At 45.5% G+C, this 27639-nt stretch overlaps 1 long non-coding RNA gene across 2 annotated transcripts in view; it reads left to right on the forward strand.

The window, feature by feature from the left end:
- LOC127484425 (uncharacterized) overlaps positions 1-26351 on the forward strand; it is a 44773-nt gene extending 18422 nt beyond the window's left edge. The window contains exons 2-3 of one of the 2 annotated variants that reach the window (XR_011383292.1): positions 9852-9926; positions 25967-26351. This is a non-coding gene — a long non-coding RNA (uncharacterized lncRNA). Of the gene's footprint in view, positions 1-9851; positions 9927-21121; positions 21940-25966 lie in introns of those variants that run through there. The other variant, XR_011383291.1, reaches the window with a different exon arrangement.
- The last annotated feature ends 1288 nt before the right edge of the window (positions 26352-27639 follow it).

Here is a 27639-nt window from a genome sequence, read left to right on the forward strand (position 1 = left end):
CTACCCTGGTGGGTGCTTGTAGAGAAACATGGCATCGTTGGAAAAAGAGCCAGGAAGTCTTTCCTAAAATAAGTTGCATTTTTGTGTGCTGAATGGAATGAGCCTGTAGATGGGGAAAAGGTGATTACTGGGAAGAAAGGGGAAGTGTTGTAGAAGCAAGGCTTTTAAGAAGGCAAGAGGACCTAAAGTTCAGGGCATAATGGAGGGGGAAGCCTTTGATCAGAAAGCTGATATTTCACCCATCACATCAAAAATGAAGGCGGAGTGTATGGGTGCAGGGGCAGGTGGGTGGGCAGACTGAGCGTGGAAGCCCATAGACATCTCGCGTGGTTGCTGCTCTTCCCTAAGGAAAGGAGGAGGCACTGAAGTTCTGAGTGTGAAGAAGTGGAACAGCTGTGTTGGAGACGTGGGAGCAGGCATGGGCTGAAGATTGCAGGAGATTAATGATTCTTCCTTTAGAATGAACTGAGTTGGCATAGTTCTGTGTTTTTCTTTCTAACTAGGTTGTTTTGCAAAGGGGCAAGAGTGACATAATTTTGCCTTTTTTTTTTTTTTTAATTTCAAAGCAGAGAAACAGGGACAGAGGGAGACACAGAACTCTCACTGGTTCATTCCCAAATGCCCAAGATGCAAAACCAGGAGACTGAATGTATCGCAGGTTTCCCACGTGGAAACTATTTGAGTCATCAGCACCACCTCCCAGGAAGTGCAGGAAGCAGGAAGCCAGACCCAGGAGCCAGAGCCCAGTATGGGCCCCAGGTACTCCATCGTGGGAGCAAACACTACTCCCCATTCATTCTTTAATGTTGGTTTGGCAGGTGACACCATTCTTCATTTTATGAATATAATAATGAGGGAGAGAAGTTAAAGGGCCTGACCAAATTCCATGATTAATTACAGGGAGAACCTGGTTTTCCTAACTCCTATCCAGGTTGTGCTTTGCATAAACACTTCCTTGGGGGTGCTGTCCACATTTATTTTTTAATTTGTATTTCATTTATTTTACTGTCCCAATACTCTCTAATGAGTGGGAATACCACTCAGTAGTGATAGTCTCTATATCATTACTACTGTATTCAACTTTCTTTGGGATTCCTCCATGTAGGGCAATTATAAGAGCACAAGCCAAGGGGAGCCTAACCCCCATTTATAGCATTACTCTAAACTCCACATTGCAAATCACTGGCTTTGAAATACACTGTTGGCATTGAACTCCCGGGTAGGCAAGCTCTATATATGGAAATCCATTTCAACCCCAGTGCCCACCGCATCGTGATTCTGGCGTCTTTCCAGCGTATTAGCTTCATCCTTCCAGCTAGTCTGTCTCTTTCCACATCTCCAAATAATCCAGACAAATCCAAGACCCAGATACTTTAGACTGTGTAAGATTCTTCTTTATGGTTCCCTGTGGTCAGAAAAAAAAATCCATTTACTAACTACTGTTGAACAACCAATGTTAGTTCAAAAATCATGAGGTATACTTGCATGAAACTTTGCTTTGTTAAAAAGAATCTGTCATATACTTGTACATTTTTTTCTATAACTTGGGAAAAAATGCTCATTTATATGTCCGTATTTTGTGTCTTTCAGAGGAGTATTTGTTTAGGGATGATTTAACATGGGAGTGACGACAATGCTCCTAAGTACTAGGATTGATTTTTTAAAAATTATGCAAAATAGTTTGGGTTCCAGGATAACTATATAACATAGACCACAAGGTTCACAGTAATAATGCATAGGAATATATAGGCTTGAGGGTGAAATACAGAGAATAGAGAAACATTTATAAGCAATAATGTGTATGTCAGCCTTGCTTTGTGTGGCTTCTCTTAAAAAAAAAGATTTATTTATTTATTTGAAAGTCAGAATTACACAGAGAGGGAAGGAGAGGCAGAGAGAGAGAGAGAGAGAGAGAGAGAGAGAGAGAGAGGTCTTCCATCCGCTGGTTCACTCTCCAATTGACTGCAATGGTTGGAGCTGCGCCGATCCGAAGCCAGGAGCCAGGAGCTTCTTGCATGCCTCCCACAATGAGCGCAGGGGCCCAAGGACTTGGGCCATCTTCTACAGCTTTCCCAGGCCATAGCAGAGAGTTGGATCGGAAGTGGAACAGCCAGGACTCGAACTGGCGCCCATATGGGATGCTGGCTTCACAGGCACACGTGGCCTCCCAACCTAACCAGTTAAACTCATGGGAACAGTGACCCTACTTCCAGAAGGTGTTCATCAACTGAACATTGCACCCTCAGGAGCGACCTTTGCATAAGCTTTTCTTCTATCTGTGCCACATTTATTTTCTTCCATACCTGGTAGCAGTAGTAAAGGAGTGGGGGTGTGGGGGCTGGGGATTTTAAGAAATAGAACTGGGATGACTGGGGATGGGTTTAGGTCAGAGGTAGTGGTTGGCTAGGCCTTGACTCTAAGAAGACAGCATTCCCCACAGCAGGAACAGACTCCCTAGGTTCACTCTGGGTGGTCTCAGTAGAAGTACCTATGGGTGCTTTTCAGAATATCATTTTAGCAGTAAAAGTTCTTGAAAATTAGATTTTATCCATAACCCCAATGAGTAAACAGGAAAAAAAAGTGTTTATCATTATGTATTTGTGATTTTAAGTTCACATGCCCAGGGGGGCAGATGCTATGGTATAGTAAGCCAAGCATCTGCCTATGGGACCAGCATCCCACATAGGTGCCAGTTTGTGTAATGGCTGCACCACTTCCTATCCAGCTCCCTGCTAATGCTTGGACCCCTGCAAACACATGGAAGACCCAGAAGAAGCTCCTGGCTCCTGGCTTCAGATCGGCCCAGCTCTGGCCATTGCAGCTATTTGGGGAGTGAACCAGAGGATGGAAGATCTTTTTCTCTCTCTCTCCTTCTCTCTGTCTATGATTCTACCTCTCAGATAAATAGCCAGAAACATGACCAGAAACAAATGAATCGATAGTAATATTTACAATCAGACCTTAAGAACAAGAGTCTTGTGTTGATTTTGTAAGAAAACCCAAAACTTGGTGTCTAAGTCATTCTAAATAATAGGTTTAATCATTTGGGCTGTTATGGACTTTTCGGGTCAACAATCTTAAGACAGACTTCACACAAACAAGTCCAGATGGCTGAATGCAGACCAAGAAGAAGCTAAACCATTAACGAGATCAACAATTTTCTCACATTGCTTTGTAAAGTAACAGAGTTCAATGGCAAGCACCCAAAATTACAGTTATATGACACTGTCATTACAGAATGTGTTATCACACGGCTGATAAAAGAACAATCATTAACACACGCAGCATGGGCTCATGTGTGAAGCCAGAACGCGCCACCTTTTGAAATCCTACCTGAGTGGGCACACGGGGGTTTGAGTCTTCTCAGAAAGCTCAAAGCCAGGACACAATGCACCTTTTCAAAGCTACATCTGCAGCCCGTGCACCCAGAAGCAGAGACAGGAGTAGCTACGACATGCAGAATAGTGAGAAGACACAGGAGCGCAAATTTATGTGCTGAGCTCCACGCTGTTGAATTTGGCATAAAGTAGCTCTGAATGATGAATGGAGATTTTTCCAACGTGTTGAAATCCGTGTAATTTCGGATCTTCCAGCACATCCAACGAAAATATGGAGATGCAATTGTTCAAGCTGATGCAGATCTGCAACTCTTGACTTTAAGCTCTGATTTTGCATACATCTGTTTATCAAGTTAACTTCACTTTTTCATTAGTGATATAAATCTGAACTTACAAAATGGTGAAAACTACTTTTTCCTATTTTACATATGTTGGGGTGTGAGTAAAAAATCTCATTTTAAACAGCGTTGAAGAAAGCAATTTTTTTTTTTTTTGGACAGGCAGAGTGGACAGTGAGAGAGAGAAACAGAGGGAAAGGTCTTCCTTTGCCGTTGGTTCACCCTCCAATGGCCGCTCTCCAAAGGCCGCCACAGCTGGCGCACCACGCTGATCCAATGGCAGGAGCCAGGTACTTATCCTGGTCTCCCATGGGGTGCAGGGCCCAAGTACTTGGGCCATCCTCCACTGCACTCCCTGGCCACAGCAGAGAGCTGGCCTGGAAGAGAGGCAACCGGGACAGAATCTGGAGCCCCGACCGGGACTAGAACCCGGTGTGCCGGTGCCGCAAGGCGGAGGATTAGCCTAGTGAGCCGAGGCGCCAGCCAAGAAAGCAATTCTTAAATCACTAGTAAGTACTTCCTCCTATAGAGTGAACCTATAGACCTTGTGCATGATACGGGGAACCCAAGGCACACTCTGCAAGCAAGCTCCATAAAACACGGTTGGAAGAGCCTTTGATGAGTGGATTTTAATGAGGGAGTTAATATCTCCAAAGGCCAGCTTCATCTCAAGTGCTGCCAGCTGTGGGTCGAAGCATCTGCCCTCTGCATAGTATGCCTTTCTGTGCTCCCTGAGCTGGCTGGGCAGCTATGAACAAGAACAAATTCTATAAGTTCCAGGAAAGCGACGAGAAGAGAAACACCTGGGATATACCAAAGGGAGTCTTAGGCAAGACTCCCAGAGCAAATGTAATTAAAAAGCATTGTTGCCATCAGAATAATATCTAAGTTCTGATTCATAAGCAAATACCAAAATTACAAAGACTGCAGTACTATGGCGACTGCGTCTGCAACCTGTCACCACATTAGCTGCAACACTCCACTTGTCATAGTTTGGTGTTTTTTTTCCCCAAAAGCAAAGTCTGATACATAGTCATTCATGTGGCAGAATGAGTCCAGGAAGCAAGGAAGAAAAATAAAGTGATGCAAGGAAGGAGGGAAAACCGAGGTAGCGTGAGCCAAGGGGATGCTAATTCCACCAGGATAGAAGTCACGCCAAACTCTTCTACAATGGTCCCCGCGCTGAAGAGCAATTGCAGACTTTATCCATCATCTTCTCTCATCCACCATGATGGGGGATGTCCTCCAAGGAGCATTCTGGTTGCAGCTTCCCTGGCTCATGAAGTCCTGTGCGTTAGAGAAGACTCCAGTGCAAAAGCGAAAAGGCCCTTCTTGGTGTACATAAGACAGGTAAATCTGAGCTTGCATGGAACTCAGTCCCCTGTGCCTTAGCTGAAGTCAGAGACGGACCAAGGGGTTTTGCTGGGGCCACCAGACATGCCTGTGACCACCGCGATTCTTCATGTGCTCCAGAGAACACACTGCATACTAACGGGCCCCTCCCCGCTCCCATTGTTAGCCCATCATTGGTTACCATGCCCATTTTGGTTCTGCTGCTACTTGACAAAATCACTCACTCATCCGTTCTGAGGGACTGCTATGTGATGAGCGCTGTTCAAAGCACTAAGAACACAGCAGGGAACAAGGCAGACAAGCTTCTGTCGCCATGGAAAAAGACAAAGAAACATGTAGACAAAACATAAGTTGTCATATGGTAGAAGTACCGGGGAACAAAACGAAGGTGGAAAGGGTCAGAGGGGGCTCTCTCTTGTGGTGATCCAGGAAGGCAGGAGGAGGAGGAGGGGAGCCCTGGCATTTCATCAAGCTTAATCTATTGAACGTGGCCAATGACCCCCATTTGGCTGCCTCTCAGAGAAACCAATAAACAAGTTTATAGAAAAGTATAACTCTTTCTCCACTGTTTCATTGAAAGATATTGGCTTCTATTCAGGCAAATTCTGCCCACAGGAATTGTCACAGGCCTTATGGTGACTCCAAAGTATAGATTCTCCAAAGAGAGCCAGGAGGTCAGGCATATTCCTGCATTTTTAGCCTCCTGGGATTTTTCTGCATTTTTTTTTTAATTAAGGATTTCAGCTTTATGTACGATACTATGGTGTCAAGTCCATTCTGTAAGAAAAATGTAAAATCTCACATAATTACTCCATTAGCAGTAACACCAAACTTTCACTCCTTGCTCGATCCAGCCTGGTCTCTGGTTCAGTCACAATTTATTTGTGACATTATAATCAACACTCAGAAGAGTAAATGATACACAAGATAGCCCAGTTGTGCTTTTTTAATATAGGGTACCTATTAAAAGTAAATGCCAAAAAAATTGAAGAAAGGTAAATTTCATAGCAAAGAGCTCTCAAAAGAATTGGATTATGAGAAGGATCATAAAGAATAGATTTTAGCAGAGGAGGCTGATGACATGTATTGTGTTATGTGGGACAGAGAACTGGGCTTAGCACAAAAGGAAGACAGAGAGGAAGGCTAGCTGAGTGATTCCCATTGGGGAAAGTTCATGCGTTGGGTAGTGTTGGACTTGGAAAGTCTTGAAGAGGCATCCAATATTCATTTTCCATACAGTAGCTGAGCACCGGTACATACCAGGATATGAGAAAACTCTTGTAGGTAAGGAATAGGAGTCTATGGAGGCTGAGAGTTCAGAAGGGAGACATGACATGACGAGTAGGGAAAGAGCAAGGAGTTGGTTCACACCTGTGTGAAACTAGGGAAAAAGATAAAGTTCTCTTAGTAGCAAAGAGAAACAAGAATACCATATACAAAGGTCCTGCAAAAAGTTCATGAAGAAATGGAATTAAAAGACAAGTTTATTTTTGGTGCAAAAATGTTTGACAGCCATGCATAGAGTTTTCATACTATGAATATCCCATGAACTTTTTGAAGACTCCCCTTCATGTATCATTGTAGATGAATAAGAAGCCAAAGGAATTCGGTGACTGACTATAACTGAAGGAGGGAGCAGCAGTGATCACAATGTGACATTCTGAAGCCCGAGAGAGAATATTGGTATAATTAAAAGAAAAATAAATGATGTCAAGAGAGTGCATCCTTTATGGAGATGCGTGATTTTGTTTCAGAGATAAAATCACTTTTAGGAGCACTCAGAAGGAAAGGAGCACACATTCCTTTGAAGTTGTATTCCTAGAAGAGAGAATATTTGTGCCAGTTACTAAGTAAATTATCACAAAGTAAATTATCTCCAAAGACCCAGGAAATCTCACAGTAATTTTCTCCATTTTGTAGATGAGATACCTTGAGATTGAGGAAGGGAACTTAGACAAATATTATCCAATTGACAGACACAGGGATTCTTTTATTTTTTTTAGAAAGCTTTTATTTAATGAACACAAATTTCATAAGTACAGCTTTAGGAATATAGCGGTTCTTCCCCCCACACCCACCCTCCCACCCCACTCCTGTCCTACCTCCTACTCCCTCAAAGCCATTTAACTAAAAGTCTACCTTCTCTACGAAACATTACTATCAGGTTAAAAATCAAAACTATTATTATTTGCTGGCTATAAAATGATTTAGTCTAGCTAGTAGTTATTAACATTAAATATTTGTGTTTTCTTCATGGGTTATGTGACTTATAAAATTTATATAAGATTTAAACATAATATAAAATGTAAAAAAACTCCAATGACTTCACTCTCTCAGAAAAACATTGTGAACAACATTTTGAATAATATGCCATTTTCTGTTGACTTCTCTATCAATTTTAGTTTTCATTATCTTACTACCTTACTGCCACATCTGTTTCTTTGTATAAAAGTTGGTCCACACGGGTTTGTGAATTTTTTTTGAAAAATTTATTTATTTGAAAGGTTGAGTTACAGAGAGAGAAAGAGAGATCTTCCATCTGCTGGTTTGCTTCTCAAATGGCTGCAATATCTGGGGCTGGTCCAAGCCAAAGCCAGGAGTCAGGAACTCCATCCAGGTCTTCCACGAGAGTAGCAGAGGCCCAAGCACTTGGGCCATCTTCCTCTGCTTTCCCAGGCACATTAGCAGAAAGCTGGATCAGAGGTGGAGTGGCCAGTCCTCAAACCAGCACCCATATGCGATGCCGGTGTTGCAGGCAGTGACTTAACTCGCTGTGCCACACCTGCCCCCACACCCTATTTTCTTAACTGATACAAAATAATTGTCCAAGTTTATAGGGTGCCATGTGCCATGTTGATCCATATATTTATTGCACAATGTTCAAATCAGGGCATACATATCTATGTTCTCAAACACTTACCATTTCTCTATGGTGAAAGTAAGTGAAATCTTTTCTTCTTAAAATATATATACAGGGGGCTGGCTGGCACTGTGACATAGCAGCTAAAGCTGCCGCCTGCAGTGCCAGCATCCCAGATGGGCACTGGTTCAAGTCCTGGCTGCTCCACTTCCGATCCAGCTCTCTGCTATGGCCTGGGAAAGCAGTAGAAGATGACCCAAGTCCTTGGGCCTCTGCACCTACATGGGAGACCTGGAATCAGCTCCTGGCTCCTGGCTTCAGATCAGGGCAGTTCCTGCCATCGCAGTCAATTGGAGAGTGAACCAGTGGATGGAAGATCTCTCTCTCTCTCTCTCTCTGTCTCTGTCTCTGTCTCTCTCTGCCTTTCCTCTCTGTGTAACTCTGACTTTCAAATAAATAAATAAATGTTTAAAATATATATATATATATATATATATATACACACACATACATACAGGGGGCCGGTGCTGTGGCACAGCAGGTTAACACCCTGGTCTAAAGTGCCAGCATCCCATATGGGCACCGGTTCTAGTCCTGGCTGCTCCTCTTCTGATCCAGCTCTCTGCTATGGCCTGGGATAACAGTAGAAGACGGCCCAAGTCCTTGGGCCCCTGCACCCGTGTGGGAGACCGGGAGAAGCTCCTGGCTCCTGGCTTGGGATCAGCGCAGCTCCGGACATTGCGGCCATCTGGGGAGTGAACCATCTGATGGAAGACCTTTCTCTCTGTCTCTACCTCTCTCTGTAACTTTGTCTTTCAAATAAATAAAATAAATCTTTGGCCGGCGCCGCTGCTCAATAGGCTAATCCTCCGCCTGTGGTGCTGGCACACTGGGTTCTGGTCCCGGTTGGGGCGCCACATTCTGTCCTGGTTGCTCCTCTTCCAGTCCAGCTCTCTGCTGTGGCCCGGGAGTGCAGTGGAGGATGGCCCAGGTGCTTGGGCCCTGCACCCGCATGGGAGACCAGGAGAAGCACCTGGCTCCTGGCTTCGGCCATTGTGGGGTGAACCAACAGAAAAGGAAGACCTTTTCTCTGTCTCTCTCTCTCACTGTCTACTCTGCCTGTCAAAAAAAAATCTTTAAAAAAATAAATAAAATAAATATTTAAAAAATATATATATACAGAACATTATATATATATGTTCTCTTGATATATATCATATAAATAATGATATATATCATGGATAATAAGATATATATCATTTAGATAATGATACAATTATACATATATCTAATTATCTATAGATACTCTAGTGTGCACTTCGTTATCCTATCAAGCTATAACTTAGTCTCCTTCACTTGACCTTGACCTTCCCCCTTCCCCCACCCTCGTCACCCTCTGGAAATCCCCATTCTACTCTCCACTTCTGTGAGATCAGTTTTCATAGATTCCCCACAAAAACGAGCCGTGAACAGCTTTTTTTTTTTCCGTAAGGACCCGGCCTGTATCTTCCAGACCACCAACCTCAAAGCAACTGATCCTGATTCAAGTAATGAGCTAGGAGAGAACGCACTGGCGTAAACAGAGCAGGGTTGCTTTCTCAGCGGTTAACTCTGATACACCCATAGGGCGAAGAGTGTGTCGGGTAGACAGGGTCCCGCCTCCACTCCTCCCATGCTTTGTGCCAAGCACAGGAGCGGACAGACCTGTCAAAGAGGAGCTTGCTTGTTGGGCACAGTCCAATCAGCAAATGAGCGAGCAGCGTGCTCGTCACAGATGGACACGACTGTCCTTGAGGAAACAGAACTTTGTCAGGGGAGCCCTTTTAGGAAAAGTGATCAGAAAGAGTTCCTTTGAGCTTAGACCTGAAGGATTGGGGAAAAAAAAAGGTTGACCTTCTCACCCAGCACCCGCTCACACCTTCAGTCTCCATCTTGATGAAACCAAGACTGTTCTCCATGCAGCACTACCGAATCTTGGAGGATGCTGGTCCCCCCAGCAGAAGAATCTGGACGGACACAGTCACTTGTACAAAGGGAGTAAGTAGGAAAGAAATGCTTAATTCCTCTTTCTCTCTCTCTCTCTCTCTCTCTCTCTCTCTCTTCCTGGCCCCCAGTCTCCTTCCTGTACCGCTATGTTTTCCATTGGCAAATCCTCAAGAGTTGTACAAGATTCAGATGATGCAGTCAGCAGGGCAGGCTCCCAGAGCACACAGGACAAACAGCAGAGACTGAGAGTGGAGGGACACAGAGAGTGCTTGGTCTGAACGTAGTCTTTCCCCAGCAGCACTGCTGTTGAGTCTGGGACCCTCCATACAGCAGTGTTGAAAGGCAGAGCCTTATGGGAAGTGTTGGGATCATGGGGGTAGAGCCCTCGTGGATGCATTGATGCTGTCTGGTAGGAAGGGGTGGGTTCAGAAACTGACCAAGACACTGAGAATAAGGCCATTCCACTGAGAGGTACAGATTTTACACCTTCTTTCTAAACTTCATACCCATGGTTCAGTCCCCTTGGAAATCAGTTCAGCAATTTTCTGTAAATGGAACCATCAACTTACCACAGAACTCCCTGATGCCACTCCCTAGGATTGACACAAGCAAAGTGAAAGTTATGTTCACCCAAAACCTGTACGTAAATGTATACAGTGAATTTATTCAGAATCCTTCCAAACTGGATTCTACTTAGTGATAGAAATGATTGAGCTACTGAAACATAGGTGAATTTCAACCACATTATGAGTGAAAGGAGACCAACTCCAAGGGCTCGATACTCAATTATTCCACCTATATGATATGCTGGAAAAGGCAGGATAAAGACAGAAATTAGAAGACTGATTGCCACCTCTAGGGTGAGAAGAGTTGACTTCAAAAAGGCATATGAGCATTCGGGGGAGATGATGAAACTCCTATACTCAGCCATCCCTTTATGTCTATGGGTTCTACTTCTGCAGATTCATCTAACCATGAATCAAAAATGTTTGTAAAAGATTCGTGTTTGCATTGAATATGTACAGATTTTTTTTTCCTAGCATTATTCCCTAAACAATACACTATAGTGATTCTTGGCATAGTGTTGGGTATTACAAGTAATCTATAGGGGTCAGCACTGTGGTGTAGTGGGTAAAGCCACCACCTGCAGTGCCAGTATCCCATATGGGCACCGGTTCAAGTCTTGGCTGCTCCACTTCCAAATCAGCTCTCTGTTATGGCCTGGGAAAGCAGTAGAAGATGGCCCAAGTTCTTGGGCCCCTGCACCCATGTGGGAGATCCAGAAGAGGCTCCTGGCTCCTGGCTTCAGATCGGCGCAGTTCTGGCTGTTGTGGCCAGTTGGGGAGTGAACCAGAGGATGGAAGACCTCTCTCTCCATCTCTGCCTCTCCTTCTTTCTCTGTGTAACTCTGACTTTCAAATAAATAAATAAATCTTTAAAAAAAAAAAAGTAATCTACAGATGATTTAATATATGTGGAAGGGTGTACATGAGTTATTTGCAGATACTACACCATGTCATAGAAGGGACACCGAGCATCTGATTTGGGTATCTTCAGGGGTCCTGCAACTAATCCCTCTCGGACATTGAATTACAACTGTGTTGATCATGGTGGTGATTGTGTGTTCTCCAAAACTTAGAAGACGCTACTTGAAAAGGAGAAAACTTCACCAGATGTAAAGACTCCTTCAATAAACATGACTTCACCAAAAAGCCACCCCCATACCCCTCCATGCAGTCTCTGATGCTGGTTTTAACTTCTTTTACCACTGATCAAACAGAAGACATCTGGGAGGACTGCCACATTCTGAAAACCCATCAGTATCCATGATTTCAGCTCTATTTTCCTGATGTTCAAAAGGAAAAAAAAAAACTATGACTTCCGCTTGCTATGAATGGCAAAAGCTTCCTCAAATGCTCTGTGTTGGGGAAAGAAATCTTTCCTTCCCATTTTAAGTTCAGGGCTGAGGTCTGTAACATGATAGATACACAAGAAAGCCTACGAAAGTATTTAGTGTATGGGTTTTAAATTATTCATTCATTTATTTATTTCAGAGGCAGAAAGAGAATAAGATAGAGCAAGGTCCCAAACTCTGATTCACTCCCCCAGATATCTGCAACAGCTGTGGCCAAAGCTGGGGCCAAGAGCTCAATTCAGGTCTCCCATGTGGGTGGCGGGAACCCAACTACAGGTGAGCCATCACCTGCTATCTCCCAGGGTCTACATTAGCCAAAGCTGGAATCAGGAGTCCATGCCAATGCTTACATTCAGATCCTCTGATGCTTAACCACTTCACCAAACACCTGTGACTTAATGTAAGTTTTAAGTGACATGAAAGTCTTCAAAATTGAAGAATAACATAGAAAACTGTATTTGTATGCTAGATACGATGAAGTGGGGACAGGCATGCTTGGACAAGGAGATACAATCTAATGGTAATGATCTGGGGGGTAGGGACTTAAAAAATACACCTCTGGGTGTGGGAGGGCACCCTCCGAATTGAAGGTTTTCTGAGCTGTTCAGGAAAGAGTGAGAAGACAGTGAGCGTGAGCTTCCTGCTGGTGCTGCTGCAGGTAGCACACCCTCAATTCCATCACCCGAATTCTTTCCTTCCAAGCTCCCTCCCCTCTGGCAGCTCAACCCCATTAGCACACAACCAAAACTGCCTCCCTAATGTCACAACCCTCCCTATTCCCTGTCCCCTCCCTCTGAACTCCCACAACAACACACCTTCAGTGGTTATCTGCTCAAATCCTCACTTCCTCACTACTCATCCACTCCTTAGGAGAGTTCTCAAAATTTTCAAATGTTAAAAAAAATGATAAATAAGAATATAACAAATTCCATACTTTCCATGCCCAGGCTTCACAGATGTTAACACTTAACTACATTTGCTCAGGATCTTTATCTTCATTTTCTCTTAAGAAATAAAACATTACCTATATAATTGAATCCCCCCCTCCTTGGACTCCTTCCCAATCCTATTATTCCCTCTCCCTCAAGAGGTAACCTCTAATCTGAATTTGACATATGTCATTGCCTGTATGGTTTCATATTTTAGTGCATCTACTTATGTCCGTAAATGATAAGTAGTATCACATTGTGTGTGTTTAGGCTTTACACACCTAAGGCAACCCCACCATGAATAATTACATCACGATGTAACTATTAGCATCATTCTCATTTGCATCTTTAATTGCCTTCTTGCATTCTCTTCCTTCCTTCGTTTTTATTTTCTTCTTGCTGGAAAAGGTTCTTTCACAATTCTTTCAAAAGGCATCTATAGGGATACAGTTTATCATTTCTTACGTGTCAGAAAAATTCTCTATTGTCTTAACACACATTTTTCTTATGACAGAATTATGTTCCCAAGTAATTTCCAAACTCAGATGACCGAATGTATTGGTTGATCATCTTTATGTATCATGTGTGGCCAGTGAGATGTGTGCTTAAGTTCTAATTCCATTTATGACATGTTTCTCTCTCTTTGTGCAAGTGTGTTGTGCGTGTTTAGCTCTTTGTTCTCAGGTTTAGATTTTACTCTTTGCTCAGTATTCTGAAATTATGTGTACAGGTGAGGGAGAGTTATTTTTCATATTATCCTACTCTTCAAATTTGAAAACATATCTCTCATTAATTTGGGAAAAAACATACTCTGTTCTTACTTAAGAATTTCTTCCCCTGGATTTTTGCTACTCCTTCAGAAACTCCCATTACATATGAGACGTTTCTTTTGCTTTTTCCTTAAAGATTTCACCCTTTGGCTTCACATTATATGAGAATTCTTTGGGTCTGTTTGCCATATTCACTAATTCCGCGTTGCAGTCAACCTGCTGAGCTGAGGTGTTGGGTTTAGTTTTCTTCAGTTTTGAGGACCAAGCTCTTCAAGGCCAAGGTCTGTATCTCCGCCCTCAATGGAGGGAGCATCCCGGGGCATGGCCTTGGGGACTGTCCTGCTCCTCACGCTCTATCTGCTCTGTGGGCTCAGGCGCTGCTCTTGGGACCTCACCTGCAGGTCTTCACTTTCCCAGACATCTGCGGGAGACCAGGATGCGAATGATTTCAGCTTTCAGCCTTGCGAGGAAGGGAAATGTGGGGAGGAGGAGCAGCTCCTGTGCTTTCCTTCCATGTATGACCATGCTCAATGCAAATGATTTCAGCCCTGACCCCTCTTGCTTCTGAAACCCACGCCTGTGGATCTTCCCTCCTGCACGTTGACTGTTTCTTCATGGTTCAGGATGATGGGGCTTTTTTTTTTTAAATCCAAGCTGAATTTGCCTCATTTCATTGTGTTCCCATCTTTTCAAGGAATCAACATGATGTAAGCTAAAAGGGCAGTGTTTTTGCTTTGCTTTGCAAACTATAATGAATTTGCTCCCTATTATTCTGTGCAGTGGCCATGATTGGAGCGAGAAGAGAAAGAGCAAAGCGTGTGCTCAATCTGTCTTCTGAAATCATAATTCCTTAGCAAGCTGTTCTCTTGTAATTAAAAGGCTTTTTTTCTATTGAATCATTTTTAGCAGTTTAATGATAAGTGTGTGTCTATGTGTGTGCTTTATCTTTTATCTCTCACGTTTCTTGGTTAGCACTGATTTTCAATAACAGTGGCTGGGGGCCAGCATTGTGGCACAGCTGCTGTGGGTTAAGCTGCTGCCTGCTTCACTGACATCCCATATGCAGGACAGCTGGAGTCCTGCTGCTCCATTTCCAATCCAGCTCCCTGCTCGTGCACCTGGGAAAGCAGCAGAAGATGACCCAAGTGCTTGGGCCCCTGCCACTCATGGCAGAAATCCAGATGGACTTTGAGGCTCCTGGCTGAGGTCTTGCCCAGCCCCCAGCTGTTGCAGCTATTTGGGAAGTGGAGTGAGCTAGCAGATCACAAACTTTCTCTCTCTCTCTCTCTCTCTCACACACACACACACTCTGTACCTCTGCCTTTCACATAAATAATTAAATCTTGAAAAATAAATAAATAATAGTGGTCAAGGTAAGTGGCCCACCCAGGCCCCCTTTTCCTGGCATCTCTGCCCACCCCTCACCATCCACAGGAAAACAAAACTTCCAGCAACCTTGGTGTTCCCTGCCTGCAAGAGTCTTTGTGACTACAGCTGATCCGAGTAAGAAGAGACAACCTGATACACGTGCACGACTCTCACCCTCCTCCATAATTGAAAAGTGCAGAACAAGAAATGGAAATCCATGTCTAGGAGCTGTCAGAGGTTGAGTTCTGACGGACCTCGTCTCACACTGAAGAGGGGAAAAGTGTTCTGAGCAGGGCCAGGAGCCAGCACAAACTGTGGTTGAGGTGTTGAAAGAAGGACAGATGTCCACAAGGTGCAGCCCCAAGGAGACTGTCTTCCTACGGCCTCTCCTCCCCTTCCCTCTCTCTAATGTTGAGTGTAGAGCCCTACCAGGCCACAAGCACCTTGTAGGTACCAAGTCACTTAAGGAGGAAGGGGCCAGATCCTGCAAAGCATTGCAGATGTAAAGGATTTTAACCATGTTAGTTCTCAGCCTGGGAACAGAAGGAAGTAATTAAAGATATGAAGAACAGTAGCACAACTAGATGTACTCACCTAGGAAGCCTGTGACCCAGCTAGACAGTGGGAGAGAGGGAGGTGACCTGTCGCAGGGAGATCAGTCCTGAAGCAATGTGGAGGGCAGATGTCCTTCTCTGAATCCTACTTTTATTTATTTATTTATTTATTTATTTATTTTGAAAGGCAGAGTTACAGGGAGAGAGAGGAGAGACAGAGAGAGAGGTCTTCCATCCTCTGGTTCACTCCCCAAATGGCCGCAACAGTCGGGGCTGAGCTGATCTGAAGCCAGGAGCCAGGAGTTTCTTCAGGGTCTCCCACAATGATACAGGGATCTAAGCACTTGGGCCATCTTCTACTGCTTTCCCAGGCCACAGCAGAGAGCTGGTTACACACTTCGCACCTCAGTACCATGCTGGCTGTCTGCTTTATCTCACTCTGCTGATTCTGTGAATGAAGGTACTTACTGGGCATAACTACTCAGAGTTCTTTGTATTTGAAATCAGGAATGGAATTGAATTCTACAAAAATATCTTCTTGAAATTTATTGAAATGAATTTTTCCCTTTTTTGTTTATTAATACATTAAAGCACATTCCTGGTTAATCTACAGGGAATACCTACTTGGCCATGTAATAAATTTTATTTGATGATATGTGAGGATTACTTTTTGTGTTTGTATTAGTAAGTGAAATTGATAGTTTTCTTTTAAGAGACACTCTCTGAGCAGTTCCACATTTAATGTGATCCTGGCTTCTTAAGACAGATTAGATAGATTTCTTTCTTTCTCTATGCACAGGAGCAATTTAAATAGCAAAGGAGTTTTTGCTAAATCCTAAAAAGAGTTTATTCACAAAACTGCCTAGGGCTAGACCCTTAGTGAGAAAATGGATTCTCTGAGGACTTTGCTAATTTTCCCTTTTGTTATTTATCTTGCTATTCTTTGATAAGATTTGCATTCTTTGTAAGTTGTTCACTTCCCCCAGCTTTTAAAAATCATTAAAGTGGACTGGAAGACAAATTTCATTTTTTCCCCAGTCCCCTCTATATTTGTAAACGCCTTCACTCATTTTTTTTTTTTTTTTTTTGACAGGCAGAGTGGACAGTGAGAGAGAGAGACAGAGAGAGAAAGGTCTTCCTTTGCCGTTGGTTCACCCTCCAATGGCCGCCGCTGCAGCCGGCGCACCGCGCTGATCCTGGCAGGAGCCAGGAGCCAGGTGCTTTTCCTGGTCTCCCATGGGGTGCAGGGCCCAAGCACCTGGGCCATCCTCCACTGCACTCCCTGGCCATAGCAGAGAGCTGGCCTGGAAGAGGGGCAACCGGGACAGAATCCGGCGCCCCAACCGGGACTAGAACCCGGTGTGCCGGCGCCGCAAGGTGGAGGATTAGCCTATTGAGCCACGGCGCCGGCTCCTTCACTCATTTTTAACTTGCACTGTTGTTTCTTCACTTTTTTAGAGTGAGATCTCTCTCATCTCTTTTTCTGAGAAGCCGCTTCTTAGAATTATTTATCAACTATGTGTAATGTTCCCATTTCAAAAATATTTCTTTCTCTCTACCTTCCTCTAATCTCCTTATTTAAGTTATTTTCCCCCACCTTGAGTTGACCATACTTTTGCATCCATTTCCCTTAGCTAACTAATTCATTTAAAGCTATGCATTTTCCTGCGATGACTACCTAGACCACATCTCATATTTTGCTATTAAATAGGTTCAATCATCTTTTTAAATCCTAATGTCCCTGCTTGTTTCTTGGTAATGGTGCCAGTATCAATGTTGTTACTCTCATTTGCTTCTTGGTTTCGAATCCACACACTTTTGGTGCAGGTTGACACTCCACATATGAAAAGGCCTTTAGCACTTCCTCCTGGAGGGTGAAACAGACTATGTTTCTCTCGTCTTCTCTCTTTTAGCTTCATCACATCACGCAGATCGTGTCTTGGTGTTGACTTCATAAGATACAGGTTGGGAGCCCCGATGCTCACATCTTCCCAGCTCAGAGGTACAACATGCCCTAGACAGTCCTATCCAGAAACACACCTTTTTCTCATCAGTTACTGTTAAAGTGTGCTGAAACCCATGATTAAAATAGGTACTCTTTTTTTTTAGGCTTCAATACTCAATATTCTAAGAATGAAGTGACATCAGAGAAGTAATTGCTACAGTACAAGATGTTGAAAGGGTGAATAATAAGAGTCAGATGGGTTTCTTGGAAGGGAAATCGGTTTACAGTTCAAACACAGGGCCTGGGTGGAGAAACAAAACCACTGGGAGAGATTAAAACGCGTGAGCATCAAGGAGAATACTCAGAACTGCTTCAGAAGGCAAGGCACAGGCAGCAGGTGAGAGTCTAGAAAAAGAAAGGATTACAAGCAGGGCAGAGTCTCTCCTTGTAGCAGGCCCATGAAAAGCCATCTGTTCACTTGAAGCTATTGTAAGGGTTGAGATTGTGTAAGGGTTGAGATTGCGTCATGGGTCCAGTGAAACCTTTGTTTTCATATGCTCTCTCTTCTTTGTCTTTATGATGCATTCCCTGCTTCTGGTTGAACTTGGATACAGAAAAGTTGTGAATAAAAACTTTGCAAAGGAACAAGGGATAGTCATCAGCCACTGGAATAGATAACAGTGTCCCTGAGCCACAGAACGGTCTCCCTAAGATGAACTCTTGACCACTTGATGTCTTTACTCTCCATCTTTGAGGTAGCTCTCTACAGAAGTGTCTCTATCAACCCATCCCATTCCTGTTCATGCACGCTATTTCTTCACTCAACAGGTGGATGCTAATTCCCCCTTTCTTGAATCGTTGCTGGCCTTGGTGTCTTGATTCACCAACAGAATGCAGAGGTGATGCTACTTCTGTGACTTTTCATGCTGGGTCATTAGAAGCCTTGCAACAACTGGCCACTCCTGCACACCCATCATACAACTGGGAACGTCGTATGTGTGTGTGCCTGTCACCAACCTCAGTCAAGTTCTCCACTGACACCAGCTGCCAGTCTTTGAATGAATTTTCTCAGTCTTTGGACTCAATGGGCGCTCAGTTGACTCTAACCTCGTGTTGCATCTGCTCGCAGCTGTGTAAGAATCACCAAATGAGAAACCATCTGAACACACTCAACGCACAGAATCATGGGGGAATAATACTAACCTGTTTTACACCATGAAATTTTGAGGGTAGATTTTTATATGGTAGTGGAGAACCAGGATAATCCCTTTAGTCTCAGCGACCCAAAGAAATGCCCTTCTAAGGGAAACATACGCTCCTTACTTCTTTAGACATATAATGCCTTCCTTTGGATTGAAATGAAACCAAGTTGACTGGGAGCAATTATGACTTCAGTGTTTCCGCTTTGATCCACTCTTACATGATTTATTGCTCAAAGAACACTATCGTTTCCAGGTTCTTATTGAAGATAGAGACACCTCATTTTTGTTCCCATTAGGCACAGAACAGTAATTATGCTGAACCACAGGCACTGACTTTACTAAACTTCCAAGTTTACTGTTCAGCTGGGTTGTTGTGCAACTCAACAGATATTTATCAACTCTGCTTTACATGATGTGATGGTGACTGTGAGATGCAAAATAAATGGATTCTGTTCCCAGAGTCCCTTTAGTTCAGGAGAGAAGATAACATAGATATACAGATGTTATAATCCGAGGAAGAATGTGATGAGTACCAGGCATTAAAGGAACAATTAAAGTCATATTAGAGAAGAGAAGGCAATTATTATTCAGCATGAGGCAGGAAAAGGTATAGGCAGAGGCCAGCACCACGGCTCACTAGGCTAATCCTCCGCCTTGCGGCGCCGGCACCTCGGGTTTTAGTCCCGGTCAGGGTGCCGGATTCTGTCCCGGTTGCCCCTCTTCCAGGCCAGCTCTCTGCTATGGCCCGGGAGTGCAGTGGAGGATGGCCCAAGTGCTTGGGCCCTGCACCCCATGGGAGACCAGGAGAAGCACCTGGCTCCTGCCTTCGGATAGGTGCAGTGCGCCGGCCGCAGCGCTCTGGCCGCGGCGGCAATTGGAGGGTGAACCAACGGCAAAGGAAGACCTTTCTCTCTGTCTCTCTCTCTCACTGTCCACTCTGCCTGTCAAAAAAAAAAAAAAAGAAAAAAGAAAAAAAAAAGAAAAGAAAAGGTATAGGCAGATATAGTTTGAATCGTAGCTCTGCCACTAACTTGGACAAGTTACATAACTTTCCATATTTATAATATAGAGAAAAAGACACTTCACTAACAGGTTGACATTTGTTGAGCCATTCTGAGCAAGAAATATACAGGATTGTAAGAATGAAATTAGGAAAGAACCCACTGGTTATATCTTACAAGGCAGTTTGCTAAATAGCTTGACTTGATTACCAATGCTTGTAGACATATATTGAAATATTACATTGTCGCTCATAAATACGCACAACTGCTAGGTGTTAATCCAATTTTTATAATGTTGAAGGAGGTGGAACTACTAACTAACCTGATTTGATCTTTACATATGGAATGCGTGCAGCAAATGATTACACTGTATCCCATAAATATGTATATTGGAAATATTTATTTGAAAGAAGTGGAGAAGAGAAGAGACACCCTGGAAACACCATCTGCCATAGTTGAATTCATGGGACAGTAAGTCTGTTTACTGACTAGGACCTGAGTGCATGGGGGACCTGGATGAACGTCCAGCTTTGGTTCTGAGAATAGGAAAAATGATGTTTGCCTGGTAAGAGTAAAAATTCAGGAGAATGGCCAGTTTGCAAGGCAGTGTAGCAACTCAGGTTTGGACAGAGAGAGAAGAGAGAATGAACACACAGAGGTCTTTGGACAAGGGCTCGGAAAACACTTGGACCTCCTATGTGTGAACAGTATCTACTGACACGCAGCTCATCCTGGTGGGTTTTGTTTTCTGTTGCTGTTCATTTGAGGCTTTGGTTTGCCTGAAGGTGGAAAGGGTTAGGGGAGACATTTTTTGCTCACTATGCCTCGGACACTCCACTAAGATTTTAATGTGTGTTGTCTTATTTTCTCACAGATTTTTGAAAGCAGGTCTATTTAGTAAATCATCATGTCGACTGCCCTTTTCTTTTCTTTTCTTTCTTTTTTTTTTTTTTAAACAGGCAGAGTGGACAGTGAGAGAGAGAGAGAGACAGAGAGAAAGGTCTTCCTTTGCCATTGGTTCACCCTCCAATGGCCGCCGCGGCCGGCGCACCACGCTGATCTGATGGCAGGAGCCAGGTGCTTCTCCTGGTCTCCCATGGGGTGCAGGGCCCAAGCACCTGGGCCATCCTCCACTGCACTCCCTGGCCACAGCAGAGAGCTGGCCTGGAAGAGGGGCAACCGGGACAGAATCCGGCGCCCCAACCAGGACTAGAACCCATTGTGCCGGCGCCGCAAGGCGGAGGATTAGCCTAGTGAGCCACGGCGCCGGCCTGCCCTTTCTTATAAAATGTAAATGAGGCATTATATCTAAGAGCCTAGCCTAGCATCTAGCACCCACAGGCACTCAAAATACTAATTGTCTTCCCCCACCGTGAGCGTCACCTTGTATAAAGGTAAGGTTTGAATTGCTAACGCCCCCCTTCCTTGTCCAACTTCTCCAGCATAATTCACATTGGTACCATAAAGCTTTTCTCTGCCACAGTTAACTTCCTTATCTCTGATCACTCCGTTCTTTGTACACCCACACCTCCCCTGCTTCTCTCTCTCCCTCGGCATCCCAGTCCCCATCTCGCCGGAGGCCTTCGCTGAACCAGTGAGGTTTAATAATGACAAATGCGCGTTGGATTTGAGGCTACGGTTAAGTGCTTGTTGGGAATTGGTGGAGGCCCACCCACACACCCATCTCATTTGTAACTGACGTCACTGGAATCCAGACGGCTGGAGATCTCAATCCTCACCCTCTCCTCCAGCTCAAGCCCCAGAGAAGAAAAGTGCAGGAGGCTCCTCTCTGTGCGCCTTGAGAACAGTAAATTGTAGCTCATCAGGGCCGAGTCCTCAAACCATTTGCTTTAATCTAAACCAGAATTTCTCATCTCTCCTTTTATGATCCCATCCCAGGGTTCTGGAAAGAGGTTGAGCTGCGTGTCCATATGTTATCGTTCTAATGAAAACAATCAGAGACTGGCGATTATTAATCACCGACCTTTATCATCCATTAAAGGGAAGTCTTATGAAGCAAAAGGCATATGTTTTGTTCCTGAATTCCAGAGATAAAACCTCCAAAAGGGGCGGGAGAAGTGAACCGAAAACTCCATCGCATTAGAATTTTCAAAATTGTGTGTATCTCATCAACGGCTTCTTTAATTACGCGCTCAGATGTCGTCCGAAGTAAAATACTCCTCTTTAGATGTGGTTCCCTGAGTGTGTCTCTCCTTTTGTCCTTGTCATCCTTACAGTGTAACGTGAGTTATGAGTTCCTGAAAAAACCAAAGTCACTTTAATCAGTTTTATAAGTAGTGCTCAGAAATCAAGAGGCCTCCAAAGAGGAATTCAGGGATCACATTTGATTGGGCCACTGTGAAGAAACCCATCCGTAGCAATATTTAGACACCTACCGGTATTCAGTTGAAAGTTGTTCATAAAAAAAAAAAATGATGTATAGATCATTGAAGGAACATAATTGGATTAGAGGGGTAGCAGAGGAGTGATAGATTTCCAAAGATAACGATTTGAAAGCCAGGCAAATGGCTTTCATGGGGAAAAATAAATAAATAAATACTTCTTGGTTGGAAACAGGTCATCAAGGCAAAGTCATATGCATCATCCTCATCCTGTGTCAGAGTGCATGGAGTCAGGTCCCGGCTCTGCTTCCGATTCCAGCTTCCTGGTGATGTGCACCCTGGGAGGCACAGGTGCACATACTCAAGTAGGTGAGAAACCTGGGTTGAGTTCCTGGCTCCTCGTTCAGCCTGGAGCTCTTGCAGACAGTTGGGGAAGAAATCTCTGTCTATCACTCTCTCTGCCTTTCAAATAAAAATAAATAAACAATTAAAAAAAATTGGGTACCCAGGTCTGACTGCGTTTGCTTGTCGATGAAGAGCGGTTGTATTTGAATCAGCATCTCTCAAGATGAGTGTTTTTTTTTTTTTTTTTTTTTTTTGACAGGCAGAGTGGACAGTGAGAGAGAGAGAGACAGAGAGAAAGGTCTTCCTTTGCCATTGGTTCACCCTCCAATGGCCGCTGTGGCCGGCGCGCTGGGGCGGGCGCATCGCGCTGATCCGAAGGCAGGAGCCAGGTGCTTCTCCTGGTCTCCCATGGGGTGCAGGGCCCAAGCACTTGGGCCATCCTCCACTGCACTCCCGGGCCACAGCAGAGAGCTGGCCTGGAAGAGGGGCAACCGGGACAGGATCCAGCGCCCCGACCGGGACTAGAACCTGGTGTGCCGGCGCCGCAAGGCGGAGGATTAGCCTAGTGAGCCGCGGCGCCGGCTCAAGATGAGTTCTGCAGAGCACAAATATCACGTGAGCATCCATGGGGGAAAGGTCCAGGGAAAATCCACAAAGATGTTTGGAAAACTGTTCACACTCTTGACTGCTTCTTGGATTCACCTCTCAGTCACTGAGTAGGAAATCTGAGAAGTCTTTCAGTAGAGAAAACTTCCAAGGTTTCATTTCCACCCAGTGCTTCCGAAATTATTTGACAGAGGAAATTTTTCTTTTTGGGGTGATATCTATGGGGAGGGTTTTCCAGAAATAGTGAGTGGACTACAGAATAAACTTAGGGTCACTCACATCTGGCCTTCCAATGAGCTGTGCCTGGGGGAAAACTGGGCAATGGGTCCATGCAGTTGAGCCATGTCCCTATCCCACATCCTCTGGCTATGGCTTCATTTTCAGGTAGAGCAGCGTAGGGTGTTATTGTAGCGTGCACATGGTAGTCATTTAATAAATACTTGTTAAATGGGGTGAAAAAGCTATTAAATGACCCGGACTATGAGCTGGCCTTAACCAGGCCACTGCATTCTTTGGAACACATGTCACCTGTGTTTAGTTTGGTGGCCCAGCTTGCCTTCTTATAAGGAGGGGCTGTGTCCCCAAATACCTGAAAAGGCAGCTTGAAGCCCTGGAAATCTAATCACCAAGCCAGAAGACAATCAGCAAAACACTTGGTCATGTTCACCCTGGGCATTCCTCTGTATTTAGACAAATGCTTGAGTCCTTCTTTATTCATTTATTAAGACTTTTATCCCTAACATGCGCTATCTGTACACTGTTAATGGGCCACAGAGCGCTATTTCAATCCCTGCGTGAAGTGTCAGCTATCAAACCAGGCACTCAGTGTCTCCAGCTCTCCACCCTTCCTCCATTTCTGGCGCCTACTGGCTCCTCCCCTCCGGTTCTTTGTATGATACACAATGCATTATCGCCATCTACAGCTGCCCCACTGCACAGGGGATGTGAGAACCTATCATTTCTGTCTAGTTGTGTTCTGATGCCCTTTATTCAAGTCCTTGTATGTCCCCTTCTCCCACCCTGCCCTGTCTCTGCTAATCACTCTTCTACGTTCAAGTCAACTGTTCTTTTCCACTTCTACCTGGTAGTGAAAACGTGCAGTACTTGTCTTTCTGTGCCTGGGTTGTTTCACTCTTAACACAATAACCTCCAATTCCATTAATTTTGCTGCAGATGGCAGGATCTACCAATAGGACCCAGCTATCCCATGTCGAAGTATACATCCAAAGGAAATGAAGTCGGTACATTCAAAAGATACCTGGGCTCCTATGTTCATTGCTGCGGTTTTCACAAAAGCCGTGGTATGGAATCAACCTAGATGCCCATTAGTGGATGAATGGGTGAAGAAAATGTGGTGTGTATACAATGGAATGCAATTCAGCCATACAAAGGAATGAATCGTTCTTTTTTTTTTAAGATTTTATTTATTTATTTAAGAAGCAGAATTACAGAGAGAGAGAGAGATAGAGAGAGAGAGAGAGGTCTTCCATCTGCTGGTTCACTCCCCAAATGGCCACAAAGACTGGAGCTGCACCAATCTGAAGCCAGGAGCCAGGAGTTTCTTCTGGTCGCCCATGCGGTGCAGGGGCCCAAGGACTTGGGCCATCTTCTACTGCTTTCCCGGGCCACAGCAGAGAGCTGGATCAGAAGTGGAGCAGCTGGGACTTGAATCGGCACCCATATGGGATGCCAGCGCTACAGGCAGACTTAACCTGCTAGGCCACAGCGCTGGCCCCAGGAATGAACCTTTCTTGATCCATCGTTTAGCGTGTAAAGAGTATACGCTTCAACATCAGACCAAACCTAAACCCGAGTTCGGCTTGGGCTGTTTATGATGCAGCCTCACTTTCCTCATCTGTAAACGGGGATAAAAACAGAAACTCTTTCACCGAGCTGTGATGAACAGACACTTACAATGTCATGTGTGAGTGGAGCCCAGCACGGTGCCTGAAGCCACCTACCCCAGCAATCTTTGGTGATGCTGGCCACAGTGAGAGCAATGGCTCTTTCTTTGGTGAGGGGAAGTCATGACATCCAAGGTAGACAGTGTGGGCCCTGAGACCTAGATAGAATATTAACTAGAAAACGCTGTATAGATTTTTCTGTCCAGTTTCACAGAGCACTGCAAAAACACCCACCCGTGCAAAGGTCCAGGGACAGGAGAAGAGCAGGAGGACAGTATGTTGAGTTGTCCTCAGCCAGACCTCCTGGAGGACCCGGATCATCTGTGAGGGGAAGGGCAGAGTTTGTCCCTAGGTACAAAGGGTGTTAGCCCTGTCCCTTATAGGGGAGTTGAGCCGCACGTCCCCGGAAAAATCCAAAGGCAAGGAGATGAGAGAGAGCGAGCCTGAATCCGTGATCCTGGCCCTCACGACTGTGGGCATGCGCATCTCCGGTCCCAGGTGCAATGCAAACTGGAACCGTGGCCAGCAGCCAAAGGGTCAGGCTGAGTCTTCAGGCTAGCCTAGATGGACCACGCCTGGACCACGCCAGCCCCATGGTGGCTTGCAGCTCATTGTCATGGCTTGCTCTCCCCACGGGTTAGGCAGTCCAAGCTGCTGCTTAAAACCTGGCCATGTTTCAGATCCCTTCCCTAGAGATCGGATGCAACAAGGCTGGCGTGAGCCCCACGAGTCTTAGTTCATAGAGAGCTACGCTAGGGATTTAAATATGCCTCCTGGCCCGCAGCCCTGTGTCCACACCCTGTGGTCGGCGGTGTACGAATTCCAAAAGGATTATTTCTAGCCTGCCACCAGCTTACTCCTTAATAGTGTGATTCATGTCTCACCCTTCCATGAAAGGTTTTTGACCTTAGGGTTGTAGGAATTTGATATATTCTTGAAAAGCCAAGGATTTTGTCTTTTGGTTTCTTTGGCTCTCAATAACTCCCGTAAGTTAAGATATCCAAATACTGAATTTTCCTGTGGTTCTCCCTTTATGTTTTAATTCATAACATCCCTCCACAGCCCTTGTTTAATATTTGGGTGACAATATGTTTCTCCACACTTAGAAATAAGTCCTCCCCGGCCATTATGGCTGTAAAAGGCAGCCACTAATAGCATGCGATCCAGGTTTTCCAGGCTCTCCGAAAACATCAAAGTTTTCCTTTGCCAGAAACTCTGGGTGGAAGAAATGTGCAAAGGAGCCCTCTGATGCAGTGTGTGAGACGGGGACTGGTGAGTGGGCTGGATTTACGAACTGCGAGCCGCCGTCTTTGGACGCCTGAATGAGGTCAGCGAAAAGCAGGTGTTCGCCTCCCCAGCAGGTGTTTCTGAAGCAAGCTTTCAGCCCTTGCTTGGCTGCTACCTGGAGCAAAGGGGTACGGACGCCGGGTGGAGGAATTCGCAGCGACGGTGTTAAGTCAACACTTCACGGTTCTCCTTAAGGACATCGCTGAGACTTAAAATCACCGTCCCATGATTTCAGGGCCCTGGCAGGAACCCGAGCGGGCGCGAGGTCTCAAGTCTGAGAACTGTGCGGAAATCGAGAGGATTCTTTGAGCAACAGAGAATGGAGTTTATTAAAATGGGTGGCTTTGCTGTTCTTGCCTTCTCTATGGTGCAGACGTAAATGTGGGAAGAGAGAGAAAAGTTTCAAAGACTGGCGAAGAGAGGAGAGGAGAGGAGAGGAGGGGAGGGGAGAGGAGAGGAGAGGGGGAGGGGAGAGGAGGAGAGGAGAGGGGGAGGGGAGGGGAGGAGAGGAGAGGGAGAGGGGAGGGGAGAAGAGAGGAGGGGAAGGGAGGGGGAGGGGAGGGGGAGAGGAGGGGAAGGGAGGGGGAGGGGAGGGGAGGGGGAGAGGAGGGGAGAAGAGAGGAGGGGAAGGGAGGGGGAGGGGAGGAGAGGAGAGGAGGGGAAGGGAGGGGGAGGGAAGGGGAGGTGGAGAGGAGGGGAGAAGAGAGGAGGGGAGGGGAGGAGAGGAGGGGAGAGGAGAGGAGGGGAAGGGAGGGGGAGGGGAGGGGGAGAGGAGGGGAGAAGAGAGGAGGGGAGGGGAGGAGAGGAGGGGAGAGGAGAGGAGGGGAAGGGAGGGGGAGGGGAGGGGAGGGGGAGAGGAGGGGAGAAGAGAGGAGGGGAAGGGAGGGGGAGGGGAGGAGAGAAGAGGAGAGGAGGGGAGGGGAGGAGAGGAGAGGAGGGGAGGGGAAGAGAGGAGGGGAGAGAGCTAGGGTGCATGTGATCAGTTTTTCTAGTGTCTCCCCATTCGCTATCTCTCCGCCATTTTCAGTCAGTGCAGTTCAGGAAGGCTGACCCTCCAGTCTACTCCAGAACTAAATACAGGGCCTGCTCCCAACAGGAATCCTTCCAGAAACTTCCGCAGGATTATTGAGGGAACACGTGTCCCGTCTGTTGAGGTTGCCAAACCAATCGGAAGGGAAGCTTGGTTTATCTGGGTCTACCTTTGGTACCACAGAGGAAAGGCTAACCTGAGGACCCTGAAGACAAGATAGAGAAAGCAGGACAGGCCGGCGCCGCGGCATACTAGGCTAATCCTCCACCTAGTGGCACCGGCACACCGGGTTCTAGTCCCGGTCGGGGCGCCGGATTCTGTACGGTTGCCCCTCTTCCAGGCCAGCTCTCTGCTGTGGCCCGGGAAGGCAGTGGAGGATGGCCCAGGTGCTTGGGCCCTGCACCCCATGGGAGACCAGGAGAGGCACCTGGCTCCTGCCTTCGGATCAGTGCAGTGTGCTAGCCGCAGCGTGCTGGCCGCGGCGGCCATTGGAGAGTGAACCAACGGCAAAAAGGAAGACCTTTCTCTCTGTCTCTCTCTCTCTCACTGTCCACTCTGCCTGTCAA

Source organism: Oryctolagus cuniculus, chromosome 17 (genome assembly GCF_964237555.1).
Source record: "Oryctolagus cuniculus chromosome 17, mOryCun1.1, whole genome shotgun sequence".
Classification (NCBI taxonomy): domain Eukaryota; kingdom Metazoa; phylum Chordata; class Mammalia; order Lagomorpha; family Leporidae; genus Oryctolagus; species Oryctolagus cuniculus.